Source organism: Acinonyx jubatus, chromosome C2 (genome assembly GCF_027475565.1).
Source record: "Acinonyx jubatus isolate Ajub_Pintada_27869175 chromosome C2, VMU_Ajub_asm_v1.0, whole genome shotgun sequence".
In the NCBI taxonomy this organism is placed as follows: domain Eukaryota; kingdom Metazoa; phylum Chordata; class Mammalia; order Carnivora; family Felidae; genus Acinonyx; species Acinonyx jubatus.
The window spans coordinates 48,897,395-48,922,546 of record NC_069384.1 but is presented as its reverse complement, the minus strand read 5'-3'; the positions used below and the strand labels follow the sequence as shown (position 1 = coordinate 48,922,546).

Genomic DNA, 25,152 nt, shown 5'->3' with positions numbered 1-25,152 from the left:
AGCTAGAAGCACTGATTATAAAATTGAACTCTCTCCCTGTTATGGTTTTTAATCTCATGGAGCAAAACAGCACACAGAATAAAGCAATGTATCATAAATCACTGGCATCTGTCACAGGCTGTAGCACAATGGTTGTACACAAACCAAGAGGTCTTGATTGGTAGAAACAAAAATGACTTTGCATGTACTCCTCCCTGCCCTAGGGCTCCAAGAGAGATGAGAGTTCTCTTTAGTAAATAGGTTCTCACATTTCCAATTATGACACAGGGAACTGATTGTGTAATAGCATCCCTAACTGAAGTTAGCCTAACTTTGTTTTTGCCTCTAAAGGTCATGCTTGTTGTTTCATCCTAACACATGACAACACAGGCTTGCTTTGAGCTTTACCCTTTGAATAAATTATTTACTTTTCTTAAATTTGTAGATTCAAAGAAGGGAAATGGACTTATTATTTAGAATACTTTCAGGTTAAACTTTTGAGTATCTTAATTTGGAAGGTTACTTTAGTACTGAACAGTTTTGTAACCACTTAACAAAAAATGGCAAAAGCTCTAGGTTCTCCTGATGTTTGTAACAGCATTATCAACAATAGTAAATTAAGGAATGAGCCTAAATGTCCATTAACTAATGAACAGATAAAGATGATGTGGTGTATATGTGTGTGTGTGTGTGTACGTATATATGTGTATATATATGTATGTATGCATATATGTATATAATATGTAAATTTTATATAAATATAATATATATAATATGTATAATATGTGTGTACACATATATTTTCTATAATGGAATATTATTCAGCCATCAAAAAGAATGAAATCTTGCCATTTGCCAACAATATGGATGGAGCTAGAGTGGATTATGCTAAGCAAAATAAGTCAGCCAAAGAAAGACAAATACCATTTATTTTCACTCATATGTGATATTTAAAAAACAAAGCAGATGAACATGGGGGAAGGGGGGAAAAGAGAGAGGGAAGCAAACCATAAAACACTTAACTATAGAAAGCAAACTGAGGGTTGATGAAGGGAGGTGGGTGGGGGTTGGGCTAAGTGGGTGATGGGCATTAAGTAGGGCACTTGTCGGGATGAGCATTGGGTGTTACATGTAAGTGATGCATCACTAAATTCTATTCCTGAAATCAACTTTACACTATATGTTAACTAAATAGAATTTGAATAAAAATTTGAAAAATAAAGTAAGTCTTGAAATAAAAAAACAGTAAAATCTCTAGGCTCAAAGAGGAAAATTTGAATTTTCAAGTCTTTATGGATATTTTCTTTGCAAGTAACTTGAATTAAGATTTTAAATTAAATTTATATGCAAGAATGATACTGAGCAGGTCTATATGGGAAGGAAATGACTATGCTTAGCACAGTTTTGAAACAGATCTTAACAGTGTTCTCTGGAGCATAGGAGCACAAGGAAAATATTGTACACATCCATTTGCTCTTCATGCCTGTATCTGGTCTTCTTTCTAACATCATGTATAAAAGATTAAAATAAATATACATCCTTTTCTGTTGTCACTTCCAATCAAAATTACAAACAGAAGTGTCAGTCACCTTAATGGAAGGAAATATATTCACAGATGCTTCATGAATAACACTAATACAATGGACCCTGCTCTATAAACAGACTTGATTCCTCAGGCAATCTTACCTCAAGTCAAATGAGGAAGGACCAGCTACATAATTTGTGGGGCTTAGGCAAACTGAAAATGAGGGACCAGCCACCTCTTTCAAAAATTACTAAGAATTTCATCGGGGAGACAGCAGAGCACTAACAAGCATGAGGCCCTACTAAGCCTAGGCCTCTGTGATTGCTCAGTTCACATGCCCATCAAGCCAGCCCTGGGCCACATTTCTTCTGTCAAAATGATCTGTGTTATGCTATTAACTCTCTAAATAATGTGACTGTGTGCTTACTATGTAGGAAAGCTAAGGTGTTGTGTTTAAACTGTGAAAGCCCTTAGCCAGAGGATATGGATATCGTGTCATGTCCAGTATCAAAACCCAGACACTTTAAAGCCAACAAAGTTAAGAGAGGGATCTCCATCAGGATGTAGAGGGCAGATGCCACCACACCGCACAATCTCTTTCTCCATGCATTCATTTTTGCCAAGGACTCTTACATATCAATCCTCTGCCAAGGCTCTCTACAACCTCACTGTGCATTTGTATCCAGATGCAAGAAATGCCTCTACACACTACCTATGTGCAAATAGTCTTATCAGCCTAAAAGCTATAGGAAAACTTCTCACATTGATGGTGTTGATCACACTCTCTTCAGTGAAAGAATATCCAGTCTTCTTGAATTTGAACAAAAAGGAAGGAAAAGTCTTCGTTTTTTGTTTGTTCTTCTTTTTTGTTTTGGTTTTGTTTTATTTGTTTGTTTTTGGTGAGTAAGACTGTAGGGAACTGTGTAGTAATAAAATAATCCTAGTAAATATATCAGCTAGGAGATATTGGCTAGTAGAATTACTACTGGAAAGTAATTCTATAGAAAGACCAAAATATGCATAATGTTGAATTAAAATGAGATAAACAGGGGAAGATGAAGAATACTGTTTCCAAGTGTAAAATCAATGAGAAGGCTGGAGAAGAGCACCCACAGTTTGGGGACATGGCTTAGTGAAGCTGTGGATAACTAAAGTAGAAACAGTTGTTTTGACATAAGCCTATGACAAATCTCAGGATCAAGAACAGAATCTTAAAACATAAATGGTTCTTGGACATTTAAAAAGATGATTAACCAGAATCATAAAAAGAGAAATGCAAATCAAAATTGCATTGAGATACCATATCTAACTTACTAGATGGGCATAAATGCAAGAGTTTGACAGTGCATTCTGATGGCAATTTCATACAAGGCACTTTCATACAATCCTAGCGGAAGGGTCAAGTAGTACAATGCCAGTGGAAGGTAATTTGACAATAGCTGTAAAAATTACAAAGTTAAAACAATTATGCACCTTTTGACCTAGGGTATCCCACTTCTAGGGACTTATTCTCAGGTACATTTATATATATTAGAAATGACACAGGCACCATGTAACTTACTACGACATAGTTATAATAGCAAAAGATAAGAAGCAACCCATATAGCTATCATTAGGACACCAAATATATTAAACTGTATCATTAAAATGGAATGCTAACCAGTAGTACAAAGAGATGAAGGCACATTATATCAAAAAAAAGATATGTTTTTAGGTGCAGAAAGTGTATACACTGTGCTTATATTGTGTTTTAACAAGGGGGACAAGATAATTATATCTGACTGTGTTTGCAGGAAGACTTTCTATAAGAAGACCCCAAAAATGAATAAAAATAGCTATCTATGGGGAAGGGTGGGGTGGGAACTGGGAAAATGGATGACAAGAGTGGAAGTGAGAACCTTTACTGTATATGTTTGTAGCATTTGGATTTTAAGGCATATGAATATATTGCCTATGTTAAATATTAGAAATTTTAATAAATAAATGCATGACTGAAAAGAAGAGAAACATTAAAATATAATAAAGATAATAATATCTAACCTCTTGTGCACAAAAGAAATGAAAGTCAAGAGAAGTAAAATAATAACTCAAAATCCAAAGGCAGTTAATGGCAGAGGCTGCATTGGAACCTTGGAGATCAGACAACTCACTGAAATGAGACACATTAACACTGATATCCAAGTCATCAAAGGTAGTTGTGTGGCCAGGGACAGAGAAATCTATGAATTTGACATTCCTTAGCTGTCAATATTTCTTATCTCTGATGCCCTTGACACTAGAGAAAATTTCTGTCTTTATAAAAGTGTTAGACTTCTAATTGAAATTGCTAAGTTACATGTCACCAACATTTTTAATAAGAAATAAACTTGCTGAGGACAGGGAATATATCAGACAAAAAAATGTCATGTATGAATAAGAAAAAAAGAAGCTGAGTATGGGGGAACTGGTATACCAAAGTCAATTTAGAGGCAACAAAGACCCTATGTTAAGACCTGGAGAAGGTTCCCCACCATCAACCATGCTGTTGGGATGGGGCTAGAAAGGGCCAATCACAGCAAGGCTTGCATATCATGGTAATTTTCATAGACAATCCATATTTAGTACTCTCCTCTCCTCCCTCCACCTTTGTTCATTCCCTGCTATTATTCATGCAAAAGTCTCTGTCTTCTGCTAAATCTGGATGTCAGGGGTGATGTCTTCTTTATTTCTATGTGCCCCACTATGCCCTATGCCCAGCATAGTACCTTGAACATACTAGGCTTCTAGTTTCCAAACATTAAAAGCAGAAGGGGCCTCAGCAAATACTTAGTCCGATTTTTTGAAACTTGTTTACAAGTATCAAATCCCTTTCAAATGAAAAACTATATAGTATCCCCATAAAATGGATTTTTTAACAAAGTTGTATTGATTGAAGAGGGAGCAAGAGAGGGGAGAGCAGACAAAAGCCAACCTACAATAATCTGTTTCCCTTGGCAACCCCTGCAGCACCTCAAGGAACATAGTTTGGAAACTTCTGAGGAAGTGCAACGCCTTCGTTTTTTAAATGGAGCCATTTCTTAAAGTTCTTTTTTCACATTAAATTAACATACCCAAGGTAGGGCTGGTGAGCTGCAAAGCAAGGGTCACCATATTCCCCTTGCCTATGATGATATCAGTTCTACTAGCTGAACAGGGTGAGGAATAAGGACAATAGATTCTGTGTAGCCTCTGGAAACACCACCTTCTTCTTTCCTATATGCACATTTGGAGAAGAACCTTGCCAGGGATGTGAAACAGTATCTGTTCTCTCAGATCCTGCCCAGTCAATAGTCCTTCTGGAACAAGTTATGTACTTCCCTCCATCGGAAGAAATGAGCCAGGACAGGGAGAGACTGAGGTAGTGGGAACCTAGCTTAGTTCATTCATGGATAACTCCTATTTACCAGATTTGTGCCAAAGCAGTTAGCAGAACGTCTAATGACTGTTCTGAAAAATTTGTTTAAGATATATGGGGATCCACAGACAACGTAGATAGTTAATCCCTTACCTATTGGGTAGTACTAATGCACCTAGAAATGTTTAGAAGAGAAGACAGATTAGTAATAAATAGATGAGAAAAAAAAAACTAACTTGTTTAAGATAGATGGGGATCCACAGACAACATAGATACTTACCTAATGGGTAGTACTAATGCACCCAGCAATGTTTAGAAGAGAGGACAGATTAGTAATAAATACATGAGATTATTTCAAAGGTGCTATGAAGAAAATAAAGAGGATTCTTTTTTAGACCAGATAGGGTCTAAATTGCAATAACAAACAACCCCAAATATCTCAGTGTCATAAGTCAACAAGTTGGAGTTTTTTCCTTTATATATGCCCCTCTACACCTTACATCAGCAGGGTTCTCCTCCATGTTGCTTTCACACCTGGAGAGCACCAAGGCTGATGAGACTGCACAATCACATCACTTTCATCTATGTCCTAAAGGCCAAACCTTGTCCCAGAGTCCTGCTCAACTGCAAGGGTGCCAGGAAGTATCATCTCCCCAGTATCCCACCAGAAAGGAGAGCCATGGATAAGCACACAAGATGGTTGGGGGCGGGGGGAGGTGCAGGAAACACAAAGATCAATTAGGATGGTCTAGCAAAGGCTTTCCAAAAAGATACTATTTGAACTGAGACCTGAATGATGAGAATGAAGCCACCAAATAAATAGCATCAGGAAAGCCATTTCAGGCAGAGGAAATGGGAAATATAAATATCCAAAGCAAATGCACAAGGAGAACAAAGGCCAGTTCCACAAGGGTGCTGTGAGGGGAGAAGCATAAGTGATATGGTCAGTGAAGCCAAATGACAAAAAGCTTTAAAGATCATGATAAAGGATTTAGGTTTCATACAACACAAGTTCACTAATCTGTCCTCTTTTCAACAAAAATGAAAAGCCACCCTTATACCACAGTGAAATTAAAAATTCACATTTCGCTTTTCAGACTTCTCTGTTTCTCATACTAAGCTGAGCCTTTACCTTTTCCATATTCACCTCAGGTTCACCTTTCTGTAAGCATTTGAAATACCACAGAATATCATGATAGGTTTTACAGTGCTTCCTGGAAATTTTTACCTCAGTTCTGCATTTTCTCAGGCCTCACTTCACATTCTTGATCAGCACCCAGATCTGTACTTTTATAGCTGCTGACAGAACACACATTCTCTGAAAAGGCAAGAAACAAGGAAGTTACCATTATAAGGAAAAAAAAGAATATTTTCTTGTCAGAGAAATAGCTCAGCTCTATTAGAATCTAATATTTTTAGAACCAAACTGAATACAGAAAGTTTTTGACTTTCTAAAGAAATTATCTAGATGGAATGGACTGGAAGATGGTGGCAGAATAGGAGGACCTAGGCTTGCGTCATCCCATGAATACAACTGAAACTATCAAATCATCCTAAATACCCCAGAAATTGACCTCGAGACTGGCAGAACAAAATCCACTACTAAAATTAGAGAAGAAGCCACATGGAATAAGCAAAGAAGGGCAGAGACACAGCTTGGGACAGTAACGGATCTTGGGCACCACATTGTGGAGGGCGCAGAGGTCATGGAGAAGGGTAAGAGACAGACTGGCACACAGGAAATCCCACATGGGGAAAATGAATCTCCATAGCAATTGGCTTGGAAAGCAAGAGGGGCCAAATTGCATGAATTTTTGCAATGATTAAGGCTTAAAGCCTGGAGTTCTAAATGTCAGCATGCTTGGCTCTGGGAGAGCCCTGAGGACATTGGGACTGCTCTTGAAGAGAAAGCAGGCAAAGAACCCAGGAACATACAGCATGGAAACAGCAATCTGAAGAGTGCCTAGAGCATACAGTGGAGAGGATATTTCCTTATCTCAGGGTATGTCCCAGAGAGACAGCATTCATAGAGAGACACCTCCAGCAACAAAGGAATTGACCGATGCCTTTTCCTTCCCCAGCCCCTCAGCATAAGCTGAAGGACACCTGCGGGAACCAGCACAGCATGAACTTTTGTTACCTAATTTATTTACACCAAACTCTGCTACCACGCTCTGGTGGAACTGCCATTCCCAGTCTCACTTGCCCCAGTCCCAGTGTGGCAGACCACCTCCCCAAGAACACCAGCCCAAACCTCTGCTCACACCACGTCTCACAATGCAGGGGTTTTGCAGAGCCTCAGTTCCAGCAACAGTGGTAATAGGTTTCATTTCACAAACAGACTAGAGCACACCTATATAAAAGGCACCACATTCAGGCCAGAGACCAAACATTGGTCACATCAGGCAAACAGAACGTGTGTAGACTACTGGCCTGAAAGATAAAGTGAACAGGACAAAATAGCAAACCAAACACAGCACATACTGGAGACACTCCTGGAAGCGCCAGGCCCTGGGAAACAGGAAATACCACACAGTACAACCCTTTCCTAACACACAGAAGCAAGCACACAGACTTAGACAAAATTAGAAAACAGAGGGATTTGTCCCAGATGAAAGAACAGGACAAGGCCACAGTCAAAGATCTAAGTGAAACAGATATAAGTAACATCGCTGATGGAGAATTTAAAGCAATGATCAGGAGAATACTCACTGGACTTGAGAAGAAAGTGGAGGACATCAGTGAGACCTTTAACAAAGAGATAAGGAATAACATAGCAGAGATAAAGGGCTCAATAAATGAAATGAGAAACACAGGTGATGGAATGGACAGCAGGATGGAAGACATGAGGAATGAATTAGTAACCTAGAAGACAGAGTAATGGAAAGTAAGCAATCTGAACAAAAGAGAGAAAAAAGAATTATGCAGAATGAGAATAGACTTAGGGAACTCAGGGACTCCATCAAATGTAATAACATTCATATTATAGGAGTTCCAGAAAAAAGAGAGAGAAAAAGCGGGGGGGTGGGATTTATTTCAAGAAATAAAAGCTTAAAATTTCCCTAATCTGGGGAAGGAAATAGACATCCAGATCCAGGAGGCATGGAGAATTCCCATCAAAATTAACAAAAGCAAATCCACACAAAGACATATTGCAATTAAAATAGCAAGATATAGTGATGAAGAAAAAAAATTAAAGCAGCAGGACCAAAGCATCTTACAAGAGAAAACCCGTAAGTTTAGCAAGGGATTTTTCAATAGAAACTTTGCAAGCCAGAGGGAAATAGCATGATATATTCAAAGCACTGAATGGGAAAAAAATCTGCAGTCAAAAATATTTTATCCAGCAAGTCTATCATTCAGAAAAGAGATACAGAGTTTCACAAAAACTAAATGAGTTTATGATCACTAAACCAGCCCTGCAAGAAATATTAAAAGGGATTCTTTGAGTGGAAAGGATAGATAAAAAGTAACAGCATAGAAGTAGGAAACACAAAAGCAGTAAAAATGAGTATTTCTGTAAAAAAAATTAGCATCAGAACTCACAAAATAAAAGGATATACAATATAACTACATATACCTAAAATGTGGGAAGGAAAAGAGTAAAGAATGAGTTCAAACTTACACAACCATCAACTTAATATAGGTTGTTATATGCAGAAGAGGTTATATATGAACCTAATGGTAACCATGTAACAAAAACCTGTAATAAATATGTAAAGAATAAAGAAAAAGAAATCCAAATGTATCTCTAAAGAAAATCAGAAAAACATGAAAAAGACAAGAAAGGATCAGAGAAAATCTTCAGAAATAACCACAAAACAAACAATAAAATGACAATAAATACATACCTACCAATAATTATTTTCAATGTAAATGAACTAAACATTTCAATCAAAAAACACAGGTAGAAAGAATGGATAAAAATATAAGATCCATGTATATGCTGCCTATAAGAGACTCATTTTTGACCTAACAAGGCCTGCAGATTGAAAAAGAGGGAATGGAGAAACATCTATCATGCAAAAGGATGTCAAAAGAAAGCCAAGTAGCAATACTTATATCAGACAAAATAAACTTTATAACAAAGACTGTAACAAGAGAAAAAGACACTATATAATAATAAAGAGGACAATCCAACAAAAAGATATATCAATTGTAAATTTTTATGCACCCAACATAGAAGCACCCAAATACATTAAACTGTTAATAACAAACATAAAAGAACTAATTGATAATAACACTATAATAATAGGAGACTTTAATACCCCACTTACATCAATGGACAGATCATCAACAATGAAACAATGACTTTGAATGACACACTAGAAAAGAAGAATTTAACAGATATTCAGAACATTCTACCCTAAAACAGAAGAATATACATTCTTTTCAAGTGAATATGGAACATTCTCCAGAATAGATCACATATTAGCCCACAAAACAAGACTAAACAAATTCAAGAAGATTGAAGCCATATTATGCATTTTTTCTGACCACAATGGTATGAAACTAGACATCGACCAAAAGAAAAAACTGGAAAGACCACAAATACATTCCGGTTAAACAACATGCTACTAAACAATAAATGGGTCAGCCAGGAAATAAAAGAAGAATAGAAAAGTATATGGAAATAAATGAAAATGAAAACAATGGTCCAAAACCTTTGGGATGTAGCAAAAGTGGTTCTAAGATGAAAGTTTATAGCAAAACAGGCTTACCTCAAAAGCAAGAAAGATCTCAAAAAAAAAAAAATAACCTAACCTTTTACCTAAAGAAGCTAGAAAAAGAACTAATGAAGCCTAAAGCCAGCAGAAAGAAAGGAATAATAAAGATTAGAACAGAAATAAATGACATATAAACTAAAAAACTAAAATAAAATTGGTAAACCTCTAGCCAGACATATCAAGAAAAAAAGAGAAAGAACTCAGATACATCAAATCACAAATGAGAGGAGAAATAACAACCAAAACCATGGAAATACAAACAATTATAAGTGAACATTATGAAAAACTATATGTGAACAAATTGGACAACCTAGAAGAAATGGATAAATTCCTAAAAACATAAACTACCAAAACTGAAACAGGAAGAAATAATTCCCAACAAACAAAAGTCCAGGACCAGATGGCTCCACAGGAGAATTCTACCAAACATTTAAAGAAGAATTAATACCTATTCTTTTCAAACTATCTAAAAAATTTTAAAGAAAAAGGAAGCTTCCAAATTCATTCTACAAGGCCAGCATTACCCTGATACCAAAACCACATAAAGATACCATCAAAAAAAGAGAACTACAGGTCAATATCTCTGATGAACGTAGATGCAAAAACCCTCAACAAAATAATAGCAAACCTAATCCCACATTTAAAAAATTATTCACCATAATTAAGTAGGATTTTTTCCTATATTGGCAAGAGTAATTTAATATTCACAAATAAATCAACATGATACATATCAATAAGAGAAAGGATAAGAACCATATCGCCATTCCAATAGATGCAGAAAATACATTTGACAAGGTACAAAATCCACTTATGATAAAAAGACCCTCAACAAAATAGGTTTAGAGGGACTATAACTTAACATAATAAAAACCTTATATGAAAACCCACAGCTAACTTCATGCCTAATGGAAAAAAAATGATGGCTACTCCCCTAAGGTCAAGAACAAGACAATGATGTCCACTGTCACCACTTTTATTCAACATAGTACTAGCTGTAGCCACATCTATTAGACAACAAAAATAAATAGACAACAAATTGATTAATTCAGTAAAGTTGCAGGATACAAAATCAATGTACAGAAATGTGTTGCATTTCTATACACTAACAATGAAGCACCAGAAAGAGAAAGTAAGAAATCAGTCTCATTTACAATTGCACTAAAAATAATAAGATACCTTGTAATAAACCTACACCAAACCTGTACTCTAAAAGCTGTAAAACACCGAGAAAAGAATTGAAGATGACAAAAATAAATGGAAAGACATCCATGCTCATGGATGGGAAGAACAAATATTGTTAAAAGATCGGTACTACTGAGTAAGGTGGAGGAGGCATGGCAAGATGGCAGCATAGGAGGACGTTGGGCTCACTGCGTCCTGCTGATCACTTAGATTCCACCCACATCAGCCTAAATAACCCAGAAAACTGCCAGAAGACTAGCAGAACAGATTCTCTGGAGCCAAGCGTAGACAAGAGGCCCACGGAAGAGGGTAGGAAGGGCGGAGAGGTGATGTGCACTACACAGACAGGCGGGAGGGAGCCAGGTCAGTGGAGGGGCAGCCCATGCTACAAGGCAGAGCTCCTGAGTCTGGCTTGCAAAAGTGGAGGGGCCAGATGAATTGGGTCCTGACAGCCAGTGGGCCTTAACATCTGGAATGTTATAAGTCAACAGCTCTCCTTGGAGAGTGGGAGGGCTAGAGGACAATGGGAGGGAAAGTTGTTGAGCCCTGGATGACAGAGCTCAGCTTGGTGGGGAACAAAGGCACTGGGAAGTGCCATCTCCCTCGCCCATCCCCCAGCCAAAATCCCAAAGGGAACCAGTTCACGTCAGGCACCTGCTTGCACCCCGCAAACACCAAACACTGTGCTTCTGTGGATCAATCACACCGACGGGTCTGCCTCCCTCCCGGTGCCGCACCTCCCGGTATGCTTGCCTCACCAAGCATACCACCGAAGGCAAAGCAAGCTGAGTCTACCCCTCCTGCCCCTGTGCACCCTGCAGATCCACACTGGCTAATACGCCAGATCACATAGAAGCAGCACCACAAGCCTGGCAGTGTGCAAGCAGCACAGACAGGGGCCACACCACTCCAGTGAGTCCTGCCCCTGGGAGAGGGGAAGATAAGGCACACACTAGTCTGACTGTGGTCCTGTCCACCAACACAAGTTACTCCCAACAGCACAGAGGAAGAGCCCTGCAGTTCCCTGCCACTCCAAGGACATTCCAAGATGATGACACTGAAGAATTCTCCTCAAAAGAAACTCCAGGAAGTAGCAACAGCTAACAAAAAGATCAAAAACGATTTCAGTAATGTAACAGAAAATGAATATAAAATAATAGTCATAAAATTAATCGCTGGGCTTGAAAAAAGCATAGAGGACAGCACAGAATCTATTGTTACAAAGATCATGGGACTAAGAAACACTCAGGAGGAGCTAAAAAATGCTATAAATGAGCTGCAAAATAAAATGGAGGCAACCACAGCTCAGATTAAAGAGGCATAGGAGAGAAGAGGTGAATTACAAGATAAAATTATGGAAAAAGAAGAAACTGAGAAAAAGAGAGATTAAAAAATCCAGGAGTATGAGGGGAAAATTAGAGAACTAAGTGATGCGATAAAACACAATAATATATGCGTAATTGGGATCCCAGAGGAGAAAGAGAGAGGGAAAGGTGCTGAAGGTGTACTTGAAGAAATCATAGCTGAGAACTTCCCTGATCTGGGGAAGGAAAAAGGCATTGAAATCCAAGAGGCACAGAGAACTCCCTTCAGACGTAACTTGAATCAGTCTTCTCTGCACGACATATCATAGTGAAACTGGCAAACTATGAGGATAAATAGAAAATTCTGAAAGCAGCTAGGGATAAACATGCTCTGACACATAAAGGGAGACCGATAAGACTAGTGACGGATCTATCTACTGAAACTTGGCAGGCCATAAAGGAATGGCAGGAAATCTTCAATGTGACGAACAGAAAAAATATGCTGCCGAGAATCCTTTATCCATCAAGTCTGTCATTCAGAACAGTAGGAGCGATAAAGGTCTTCCCAAACAAAGAAAAACTGAAGGAATTCATCACTACTAAACCAGCCCTACAAGAGATCCTAAGGGGGATCCTGTGAGACAAAGTACTAGAGACATCACTACAAGCATGAAACCTACAGACATCACCATGACTCTAAACCCATATCTTTCTATAATAACACTGAATGTAAATGGACTAAATACTCCCACCAAAAGACACAGGGTATCAGAATGGATAAGAAAACAAGACCCATCTATTTGCTGTCTACAAGAGACTCATTTTAGACCTGAGGACACCTTCAGATTGAAAGTGAGGAGATGGAGAACTATTTATCACGCTACAGGAAGTCAAAAGAGAGCTGGAGTGGCCATACTTATATCAGACAAACTAGACATTAAAGGCTGTAACAAGAGATGAAGAAGGGCATTATATAATAATTACAGGGTCTATCCATCAGGAAGAGCTAACAATTATAAATGTCTATGCGCCGAATACCGGAGCCCCCAAATATATAAAACAATTACTCACAAACATAAACAACCTTACTGATAAGAATGTGGTAGTTGCAGGAGACTTTAATACTCCACTTACAACAATGGATAGATCATCTAGACACAGGATCAATAAAGAAACAAGGGCCCTGAATGATACATTGGATCAGATGGACTTGACAGATATATTTAGGACTCTGCATCCCAAAGCAACACAATATACTTTCTTCTCGAGTGCACATGGAACATTTTCCAAGATAGATCACATACTGGGTCACAAAACAGCCCTTCATAAGTATACAGGAATTGAGATCATACCATGCATACTTTCAGACCACAATGCGATGAAGCTTGAAATCAACCACAGGAAAAAGTCTGGAAAACCTCCAAAAGCATGGAGGTTAAAGAACACCTTACTAAAGAGTGAATGGGTCAACCAGGCAATTAGAGAAGAAGTTAAAAAATATACGGAAACAAATGAAAATGAAAATACAACAATCCAAATGCTTTGGGATGCAGTGAAGGCAGTCCTGAGAGGAAAATACATTGCAATTCAGGCCTATCGCAAGAAACAAGAAATATCCCAAATACAAAATCTAACAGCACAACTAAAGGAAATAGAAGCAGAACAGCAAAGACACCCCAAACCCAGCAGAAGAAGAGAAATAATAAAGATCAGAGCGGAAATAAACAATATAGAATCTAAAAAAATTGTAGAGCAGATCAATGAAACCAAGAGTTGGTTTTTTGAAAAAATAAACAAAATTGATAAACCTCTAGCCAGGCTTCTCAAAAAGAACAGGGAGATGACCAAATGATAAAATCATGAATGAAAATGGAATTATTACAACCCATCCCTCAGAAATACAAGCAATTATCAGGGAATACTATGAAAAACTATATGCCAACAAACTGGACAACCTGGAGGAAATGGATAAATTCCTAAACACCCATACATTCCAAAACTCAATCAGGAGGAAATAGAAAACTTGAACAGACCCATAACCAGTGAAGAAATTGAATCAGTTATCAAAAATCTCCCAACAAATAAGAGTCCAGGACCAGATGGCTTCCCAGGGGAGTTCTACCAGACATTAAAAGCAGAGATAATACCTATCCTTCTCAAGCTTTCCCAAAAAATATAAAGGGAAGGAAAACTTCCAGACTCATTCTATGAAGTCAGTATTTTGGTTCCCAAACCAGACAGAGACCCAGCGAAAAAAGAGAACTATAGGCCAATATCCCTGATGAATATGGGTGCAAAAATTCTCACTAGCAAATCGAATTCAACAGCATATAAAAAGAGTTATTCAAGATGATCAAGTGGGATTCATTCCTGGGATGCAGGGCTGGTTCAACATTGGAAATCAATCACCGTGATACATCACATTAGTAAAAGAAAAGATAAGAACCATGTGATCCTGTCAATCGATGCAGAAAAAGCATTTGACAAAATTCAGCATCCTTTCTTAATAAAAACCCTTGAGAAAGTCGGGATAGAAGGAACATACTTAAACATCATAAAAGCCACTTATGAAAAGCCCACAGCTAATACATCCTCAATGGGGAAAAAACAGAGCTTTCTCCCTGAGATCAGGAACATGACAGGGATGTCCACTCTCACCACTGTTAACATAGTGTTGGAAGTTCTAGCATCAGCAATCAGACAACTAAAGGAAATCAAAGGCATCAAAATTGGCAAAGATGAAGTCAAGCTTTCACTTTTTGCAGACGACATGATATTATACATGGAAAATCCGATAGACTCCACCAAAAGTCTGCTAGAACTGATACATGAATTCAGCAAAGTCGCAGGATACAAAATCAATGTACAGAAATCAGTTACATTCTTATACACTAATAATGAAGCAACAGAAAGACAAATAAAGAAACCGATCCCATTCACAATTGCACCGAGAAGCATAAAGTACCTAGGAATAAATCTAACCAAAGATGTAAAAGATCTGTATGCTGAAAACTATAGAAAGCTTATGAAGGAAATTGAAGAAGATATAAAGAAATGGAAAAACATTCCATGCTCATGGATTGGAAGAATAAATATTGTTAAAATGTCAATACTACCCAAAGCTATCTACACATTCAATGCAATCCCAATCAAACTTGCACCAGCATTCTTCTAGAAGCTAAAACAAGCAATCCTAAAATTCGTATGGAACCACGAAAGGCCCCAAACAGCCAAAGTAATTTTGAAGAAGAAGACCAAAGTGGGAGGCATCACAATCCCAGACTTCAGCCTCTACCACAAAGCTGTAATCATCAAGGCAGCATGGCATTGGCACAAAAACAGACACATAGACCAATGGAATAGAATAGAAACCCCAGAACTAGACCCACAAACGTATGGCCAACTAATCTTTGACAAAGCAGGAAAGAATATCCAATGGAAAAAAGACAGTCTCTTTAACAAATGGTGTTGGGACAACTAGACAGCAACATGCAGAAGGATGAAACTAGACCACTTTCTTACACCATTCACAAAAACAAACTCAAAATGGATAAAGGACCTGAATGTGAGACAGGAAACCATCAAAACACTAGTGGAGAAAACAGGAAAACACCTCTCTGACCTCAGCCGCAGCAATTTCTTACTTGACACATCCCCAAAGGCAAGGGAATTAAAAGCAAAAATGAACTATTCGGACCTCATGAAGATAAAAAGCTTCTGCACAGCAAAGGAAACAATCAACAAAACTAAAAGACAACCAACAGAATGGGAAAAGATATTTGCAAATGACATATCGGACAAAGGGCTAGTATCCAAAATCTATAAAGAGCTCACCAAACTCCCCACCTGAAAAACAAATAATCCAGTGAAGAAATGGGCAGAAAACATGAATAGACACTTCTCTAAAGAAGACATTCAGATGGCCAACAGGCACATAAAAAGATGCTCAACGTCACTCCTCATCAGGGAAATACAAATCAAAACCACACTCACGTATCACCTCACACCAGTCAGAGGGGCTAAAATGAACAAATCAGGAGACTATAGATGCTGGCGAGGATGTGGAGAAACAGGAACCCTCTTGCACTGTTGGTGGGAATGCAAACTGGTACAGCCACTCTGGAAAACAGTGTGGAGGTTCCTCAAAAAATTAAAATAGACCCACCCTATGACCAGCAATAGCACTGCTAGGAGTTTACCCAGAGTACCGATGCACAGGGGCACTTGTACCCAATGTTTATAGCAGCACTCTCAACAATAGCCAAATTATGGAAAGAGACTAAATGTCCATCAACTGACGAATGGACAAAAAATTGTGGTTTATATACACAATGGAATACTATGTGCAATGAGAAAGAGTGAAATATGGCCTTTTGTAGCAATGTGGATGGAACTGGAGAGTGTTATCCTAAGTGAAATAAGCCATACAGAGAAAAACAGATACCATATGTTTTCACTCTTATGTGGATCCTGAGAAACTTAACAGAAACCCATGGGGGAGGGGAAGGAAAAAAAAAAGAGTTTAGAGTGGGAGAGAGCCAAAGCATAAGACACTCTTAAAAACTGAGGACAAACTGAGGGTTGATGGGGGGTGGGAGGGAGGAGGGTGGGTGATGGGTATTGAGGAGGGCACCTTTTGGGATAAGCGCTGGGTGTTGTATGGAAACAAATTTGACAATAAATTTCATATTAAAAAAAAATCTGTACTACCCCAAGAAGTCTACATATTAAATGCAATCCCTAACAAAATACCAACCACATTTTTTACAGAACTAGAACAATCAATCCTAAAATTTGTATGGAACCAAAAGAACCTGAATATCCAAAGCAATCTTGGAAAATGAAAGCAAAGCTGGAGGCATCACAATTCTAGACTTCAAGTGATATCACAAAGCTATAGTAATCGAAACAGTATGCTAGTGGCACAAAAATAGACACACAGATCAAAAGAACAGAATAAAAAACCCGTAAAAACCCACAACTATTTGGTCAATTAATCTTTGACAAAGAAGGAAAGAATATCTAATGGGAAAAGGACAGTGCCTTCAACAAATAGTGTTAGGAAAGCTGGATGGCAACATGCAAAAAAAAAAAAAAAAAAAAAAAGAAGAAACTGGAACACTTTATTACACCATATACAAAAATAATTTCAAAATGCATTAAAGCCCTAAATGTGAGACCTTAACCATAAAAATCCTAGAAGAGAACATAGGCAGTAACCTGACATCTGCCATAGCAACTTTTTTCTAGATATGCCTCCTGAGACAAGGGAAACAAAAGCAAAAATAAGCTATTGGGACTATATCACATAAAAATCTTCTTCACAACAAAGAAACCAACAACAAAACTAAAAGGCAACCTACTGAATGGGAGAAGATATTTGCAAATGACATATCCAATAAAGGGTTAGTATCCAAAATATATAAGAACTTACACAATTCAACACCCAAAAAACAAGTAATCCAATTAAAATGGACAGAAGACATGAACAGACATTTTTCCAAAGAATACATCCAGATGGCCAACAGACACATGAATAGATCAACATCACTCATCATCAGAGCAATGCAAATCTAAACTACAATGAGATACCACCTCACACCTGTCAGAATGGCTAAAACAGAAACACAAGAAACAGCAGGTGTTGGCAGGGATCCAAAGAAAGGGAAACCCTCTTCCACTATTGCTGGGAATGCACACTGGTGCAGCCACTGTGGAAAATGGTATGGAGGCTCCTCAAAAACTTAAAAATAGATCTACCCTATGATCCAGTAATCACACTACCGGATATTTACCCAAAATATAAAAAAGCACTTACTAATGGGATATATGCACCCCAATGTTTATAGAAACATTTACAATATCCAAATATGGAAGCATCCTAAGTGTCCATCAACTGATGAATGGATAAAAAAGATGTGGTAGATATACACTGTGGAATATTATTTGGCCATAAAAGGAATGAAATCTTGCCATTTGCAATGACACGGATGGAGTTAGAGAGTATGATGCTAAGGGAACTAAATCAGGGAAAGATAAATACCGTATGATTTCACTCATGTGTAGAATGTAAGAAACAAGACAAATGACCAAAATGGTGGGGGGGTGGGGAGAGAAATTAAGAAACAAGAATTTTAAGAAATTAAATCTCTTTAAATACAGAGAACAAACTGATGGTTACCAGAGGGGAGATGGGTGGAGGGATAGATGAAATAGATGATGGTTATTAAGAGGCACACTTGTCATGAGGAGCACCGGGCAATGTGTGAAATTGTTGAATCACTATATTGTACACCTGAAACTACTATCACACTGTATGTTAACTGGAATTAAAATAAAAACTTAAAGGAAAAAAGAGGTTATCTAGATTGATTGATGTTCTGGAATTTACAGAGTTTCCATGGTAGCTTTCCAAAGGAGTCTTCAGGCCTTTATCTTTCACACCATGTATATTTAAGAAGAACCTCCTCAAATCCAAAACACTGTTCCCTGCTATCCAATAATAATAAACATTAAATTAACCAGTAAACAAACAATAAATAAACAACAAATAAATGCCCTCAAGCCTCGGGCTCCTCATCTATAAAATAGGCATGATTAGTAATACAGCAAAGCCAAACGCTGAGATCATAGAGCTGCTGCTGTGTAGGCTCCCCTCCTTCCCACTTCTGGTCATGTTGGCTACCTCACGAAGGCACCAGACATTTTCTCAGTGGTCCAGTGGAAAATGGAATTTTACCCAATGGCCTGCACAACAAAGGTTTTCCAGGCTGCTTTGTGAAGGCCACTAACATAAATAATCAGTGACTATGGTGTGAAACTTAAGCATTTCACCTGATTAGAGTATACTGCTAAATAGTAGTATTTTTGTGCAAGTAAGTCTGCTAGGATGTCTCTAATATCTGTCCTGTAGTATAAACATTAAAGGTGCAAACCTTGGCATCAGGTAGTCTGATATCCAATCACAGCTCAGCCACTTACTAGCTGTTATTCAATCTCGCTATGCTTCCTTTTCCCTTGTTTGAAAAGGAGTTTAATAAGACTTGTTTCATCAGGTTATTATGACACATTTCAGGTAAATCTCTCAGCACAATATGTGATCCATGGTAAGTCTCAGTAAACATTAACCTTCATCATTATCATCAACCTTGAAGAGTGGAGAGTCACTTCTTAAATCTCTCATGTGATTTGAAGATGCCAATTATTCAACTTCTAGCTATCAGACTTAAACACGTATGAATATTTTGTTTAAAGGTTTATTTATTTATTTATTTTGAGAGAGAGGGAGCAGGGGAGGGGCAGAGGTGGGGAGAAAGAGAGAGAATCCCAAGCAGGATCCGCACTGTCAGTGCAGAGCCCAATGTGGGGCTCCTCCTCACAAACTGTGAGATCATGACCTGAGTCAAAATCAAGAGGTGGATGCTTAACCGACTGAGCCACCCAGGCACCCCTCTGTGAATCATTCTAAAGAGTAGATCCAAACTAAAGAAAAGCTGAAATTTCCTTCAGACACTAAGTCTTCACTAAGGAATTTCTTCCTCAGATACACTTTGTCAGTTTTTGCCCCTCTCCTTCTGTTTATCCATTTGTTTGTGTTTCCCTTCTGAAATTAAGATGGAGAATCTCTCTCATGCCACAACACTTTATATCTAAAATTTGTCACTGGACAACTCTAAGCCTCATTTCTACTAATTCCAGCAATTATAAGGCTTAAAAACTAAAGTCAGGTTCTAGGTTCAAGATAATTCTACCTCATGCTATTATGAAAATTAAATAATATATTACGAAAGTGTATGTAAACAGTAAGCTTCTATTCAAATGTCAGCCATTATTATATTTATTGCTTCCTTATATTCCTCAAATATTATAAAACATTGTCACCCAAACTGTAAAAGTAACTGGGTTAACTAGTTGAACATGTTTTAAATGAGGCCAATTGTGGATTGTACTCTGTTCTCCTATTTCCAACACCACAAGAACTGCCTTTGGAACAAGTCATAGAAACTAGAAGATGAGCAAACAGCTATCGATGACAGCTAAAGAGCAAAAGAGCAGAATTTACTCCCAGTCATACTACATCCATAAAAATATTTAAGTCCATAACAGACAGATGCCAACATGACTCTTCTGGTTCAGCAGACAATAATCTCCTGAGTAGTAGCTTGTTCAGCTAAAATCAGTTCTAAAAACCCACAACTGGGTGCAAAAAAAATAAACCTGCTTTTACCTGAATTGCTCATATAACTCTTTTTTACCAGAAAATAGTGTTTTTCTATGTAAAACCCAAAATTATTAGAAATTCTTCAATATGCTCCATCTGATGCAGTGGTAGACACTCAGTGAGTGGCATAAAGAGGAAAGGACAGGCATAGTATCTGAGGCTGTATGACTGCTCTCTTTTTTCTTCCTTATTGCAAAACCCTACTTTAGGCTCTTGTCATCACAAGACTGGGTTAATAGAGAAGTCTATTTCATGCCTATACGTAAAATGCTAGCTCATAACACATATTCCATACATATTAATTCCTTCCCTCACACACCATCCAATTTCCATATTCATTTACTAAAACACTATGTATTAGTTCACTCACCTTACCTTCAAAATAGTCACTATACCAAAAGTACACTATATACATGCATTATATATATATATATAGCTAATTTATATTAAATAAATATTTTAAAAATCTAAACATTGAAATTCTAAAAAATTGAAAAGCATATCAGCTCTTTGGAAGAATAATGTTTGATGCTTCACTTAATTTGAAAAATAAAAAAAGAGCTTTATATTTATAATAAAATAATCTAAAAATAAAAATAGACACCAGTATTTTCGACAAATATTATTCACAGAGGGTTCCCATATATAGCATATAAAAAGATCACACAAAGCGATGAGAGAAGCCATCAATATTTCAACTGATGAACTGGCAAGATAATTCATATGAGAAGAAAAATAATTTATAAATAAAGAAATTTTTAAAGCAGCTAGTAATAAAAATTAAACAAGGAAGCAAGTAGTAAATTGATGGAGAGTACAGGTTTGCAAACTCCTGCCTCAAGTCCTATATTGGCCACCTACCAACCATAAAATCCTTGCGAAGTGTTTACATTTCTCAATCTCGGTTCCCTCATCACATCATCATAATCAACTCACATGGTTGTTTAAAGGATTAAATAAAATAATCTTGGCAAAGCACCTAATAAAATACCTAACACAAAGTACTGGATAAACGGCTGTCAGTATGGTTATTGCTACCATAGTTACTACTATGTAATACCTAAGATGCGAACAGTGTTTAAAATGATCTCATTCAGTGTTGCCAAGGAAGTGGTGACCTAGTGTACCTATTCATTAATAGTGTCTTTTTAAATCAGTCAAACTTTTGCAAAGCTCAAATTATAAAAATGTTCACACACACTTAATGAATGTATCCTAGGATACTATAATAAGGAAAAGGTTGAGTTATTCATCAGGTATTTTTAATAAGGTTAAAGCAACAGCGTAAATATTTGACGTTTTTAAAATATGTATTATATTCAGACACCAGTGGAAGATTATGTAGCAACTAATGACATGGTTGAAAAACTATTGAATGGGATAAAAGCAAATGATTGTGTATGTAGTATGATTTCAACTATGTAAAGATGTCCTTAGTTATTAAGAGAAAGGTAGAGAGTAAAAAAACCTGAATGCACTTGATAGAGTTTCTTAGGTAAGGTTCCCCAAAACGGACCCTGGAACAAGAATCTGCATGTGAATAGTTCATGAAAGAAATGCTGACATAGATAAAGGAGTGGGGGAAGTAGCTAAGTGTAGGGAAGGGGCGAAGCCAACTGTAGCTTTCAGGTGAAGTCTCTCACAGGCAGTTTCAGCCTGATCCTGCGGGGGGAATTCTGAAGGTCAAATTGTTGCAGGTCACTGATTGGTCTGACTACTGGTTGATCCACAAGCTAGACCAGGCTCCTCATCCCCTACCCTGTCCTTAGAATGTACACTCTGCCTACTGTTCCAAGAACACAGCCTTGAGACAGCAATGTGTTGTGGAAACTGCCTGGACTATACATGCGACTGAATCCAGGTAAGGCTACTCTATAAACTTCTAAGATTCTAGATTGTAGATGCAAAGATCTACTCATCCTGTGGCTGCCCAAGACAAACCTCATACATTCCCTTGCTTACTAAACCTGCCACCTACCAAAATGGAACGGCATGCCTTTCTTTGGTCTCTCCTTGTCCCTTGTGTACAAGGGCTAGTTTATGAACCAACATGAATTACACTTCAGTTTTTCCGACTCAAGGCAGGAGTCCTGAGATTTCATATTCTGGCATCAGTCATTAATTAGCTAGTAGCTGCCTAAGGAGTTCTGAATGTGAGGGAAAACTCTCAGGCATTCCAGACACCCTAAAACTGTGGGAAAGTGGCTCCCAAGGCTCCAAGGTAGTCCTCTGAAGAGAATGGCAGGTGAATGCAAGTGCATACAACACACACACACACACACACACACACACACACACACACAGAGTGCTAATTATGTAGAGGTGCTGGGTATATTAATTAACTCCATTATAGTAATCTTTTTACAATGTATACATATATTGAAACATCAAGGTATATACCTTAAATATACACATTTTTTTACATGTCAAAGATGTCTCAATAAAACTGTTAAAAGAAAATAATTAAGAAAAGGCTCAGAAAAGCTAGAGCAATAGTGTACAATCATAAAAGGGACCAAAGGGAATCTGAGTAGATAATTAACAGAATCCACGTGTTGAATGCTTTTATCTTTTTCAATTTCATTTTAATTATATGTTTGAACCATACATAAGTACAAAAAGAAAACACGTTCAGCAGCACCCACTGCTACAAAGTAAATCCAGATTTCTCAGTACAATAATCAATGTCCAATATAACCTACCTTAATTTTTGGGATGTGTAGTTACCAATGTGAATGGCTCTTTTGTACATATTACCACTCTACCCATCTGCCACTAGAGATCCTTACACACACACACTCTACTACCAAGACCTCCTCAAAAGCTGCTGTGGGACTAGGACCACCCAGCCTTGGGAGATTCCACCCCCCAATCACATCCTCTCTCCCTTTCCTGACTTGAGGCTCAGAGGAAGTAAAGGTTTAGAGATGTTTTAAGTCTCAAAGGCTGTAGAATGTGAGGCCTCTAGACTTGACTTGTATTCTGCAATCAAATTCAAGCTTCAATATTTGCGTCTTAAAATAAGTTAAGATTTGGGGTTATAACTGATATTTTAGCCAGTTCTATAGAAAAAACAAAATTCAGAAAGCAACCTAGGAACTGAACTACAGTTTAGAAAGTCACTTCTATGAGAAATTGCTATAGGTCATTCAATTCATTTAAGAAGTATCTTTAAGAAATGCCACATTCATTTATTCATATTTGATTCAAATATAGAAATTTTTAAGTACGTTGATATATTTAAATAGCCCCCAAAATATCTGAACATTATTTGACCCGATATAATTCAAAAGATAGGAAAGAACTTTGTGGGAAGATGGCAGCATAGGACTCTGGGCTCACCGCTTCCTGCTGATCACTTAGATTCCACCCACACCTGCCTAAATAAACCAGAAAATCGCCAGAAGACTAGCAGAATGGATTCTCCGGAGCCAAGCGTAGACAAGAGGCCCACGGAAGAGGGTAGGAAGGGCGGAGAGGTGGTGCCTGCTACACGGACTGGCGGGAGGGAGCTGGGGCGGAGGCGCAGCCCGCCAGCCAAGCAGAGCCCCCGAGTCTGGCTTGCAAAAGCGGAGGGGCCGGATGGAGTGTGTTTCCGAGAGCAACTGGAACTTAACATCTGGAGGTTATAAGCTAACAGCTCTGCTCGGAGAGCGGGAGGGCTGGAGGACAACAGGAGGAAGAGTTGTTGAGCCCCGGACCCGGACGACAGAGCTCGGCTTGGCGGGGAACAAAGGCCCTCGCCAGCACCATCTCCCTCGCCCATCCCCCAGCCAAAATCACAAAGGGAACCGGTTCCTGCCAGAGAACTTGCTTGCACCACGCAAACACCCAAAGCAGTGCTTCTGCAGATCCATCCCTCCAGCTGGTCTGACTCGGGAGGTGACTCCCTCCTGGTGCTGCAGGGCCCCTCCCGAAGCGGATCTCCGAAGGAAAAGCAAGCTGAGCCCACCCCTCCCACCCCTGTGCACCTTCCACCCCAGGGAATATGCCAGATCACCAGCACCACAAGCCTGGCAGTGTGCAAGTAGCCCAGATGGGCCACGCCACCCCACAGTGAATCCCACTCTTAGGAGAGGGGAAGAGAAGGTACACACCAGTCTGACTGTGGCCGCAGTGGTGGGCTGGGGGCAGACATCAGGTCTGACTGCGGCCCCGCCCACCAACACAAGTTATTCAAACAGCACAGGGGAAGTGTCCTGCAGTTCTGCACCACTCTAGGGACTATCCAAAATGACAAAACGGAAGAATTCCCCACAAAAGAATCTCCAGGAAATAACGACACTAATGACCTGATCAAGGAGGATTTAAACAATATAACAGAAAGTGAATTTAGAATAATAGTCATAAAATTAATCACTGGGCTTGAAAACAGTATAGAGGACAGCAGAGAATCTATTGCTACAGAGATCAAGGGACTAAGAAACAGCCAGGAGGAGCTCAAAAATGCTATAAATGAGCTAGAAAATAAAGAGACAACCAAAGCTCGGATTGAAGAGGCAGAGGAGACAATAGGTGAATTACAAGATAAAATTATGGAAAAAGAGGAAGCTGAGAAAAAGAGAGATTAAAAAATCCAGGAGTATGAGGGGAAAATTAGAGAACTAGGTGATGCACTAAAGAGAAATATTCTACGCATAATTGGTTCCAGAGGAGGAAGAGAGAGGGAAAGGTGCTGAAGGTGTACTTGAAGAAATCATAGCTGGGAACTTCCCTGATCTGGGGAAGGAAAAAGGCATTGAAATCCAAGAGGCACAGAGAACTCCCTTCAGATGTAACTTGAATCAGTATTCTCTGCACGACATATCATAGTGAAACTGGCAAACTATGAGGATAAATAG

At 38.3% G+C, this 25,152-nt stretch overlaps 1 protein-coding gene across 8 annotated transcripts in view; it reads right to left on the bottom strand.

The window, feature by feature from the left end:
- ZPLD1 (zona pellucida like domain containing 1) overlaps positions 1-25,152 on the bottom strand; it is a 536,164-nt gene that overhangs the window by 316,190 nt on the left and 194,822 nt on the right. For all 8 annotated transcript variants that reach the window (XM_053220795.1, XM_053220791.1, XM_053220793.1 and 5 more), the window contains one exon: positions 6,106-6,195. The gene's annotated coding sequence lies outside the window, so the exon portion shown is untranslated. The remainder of the gene's footprint in view (positions 1-6,105; positions 6,196-25,152) is intronic.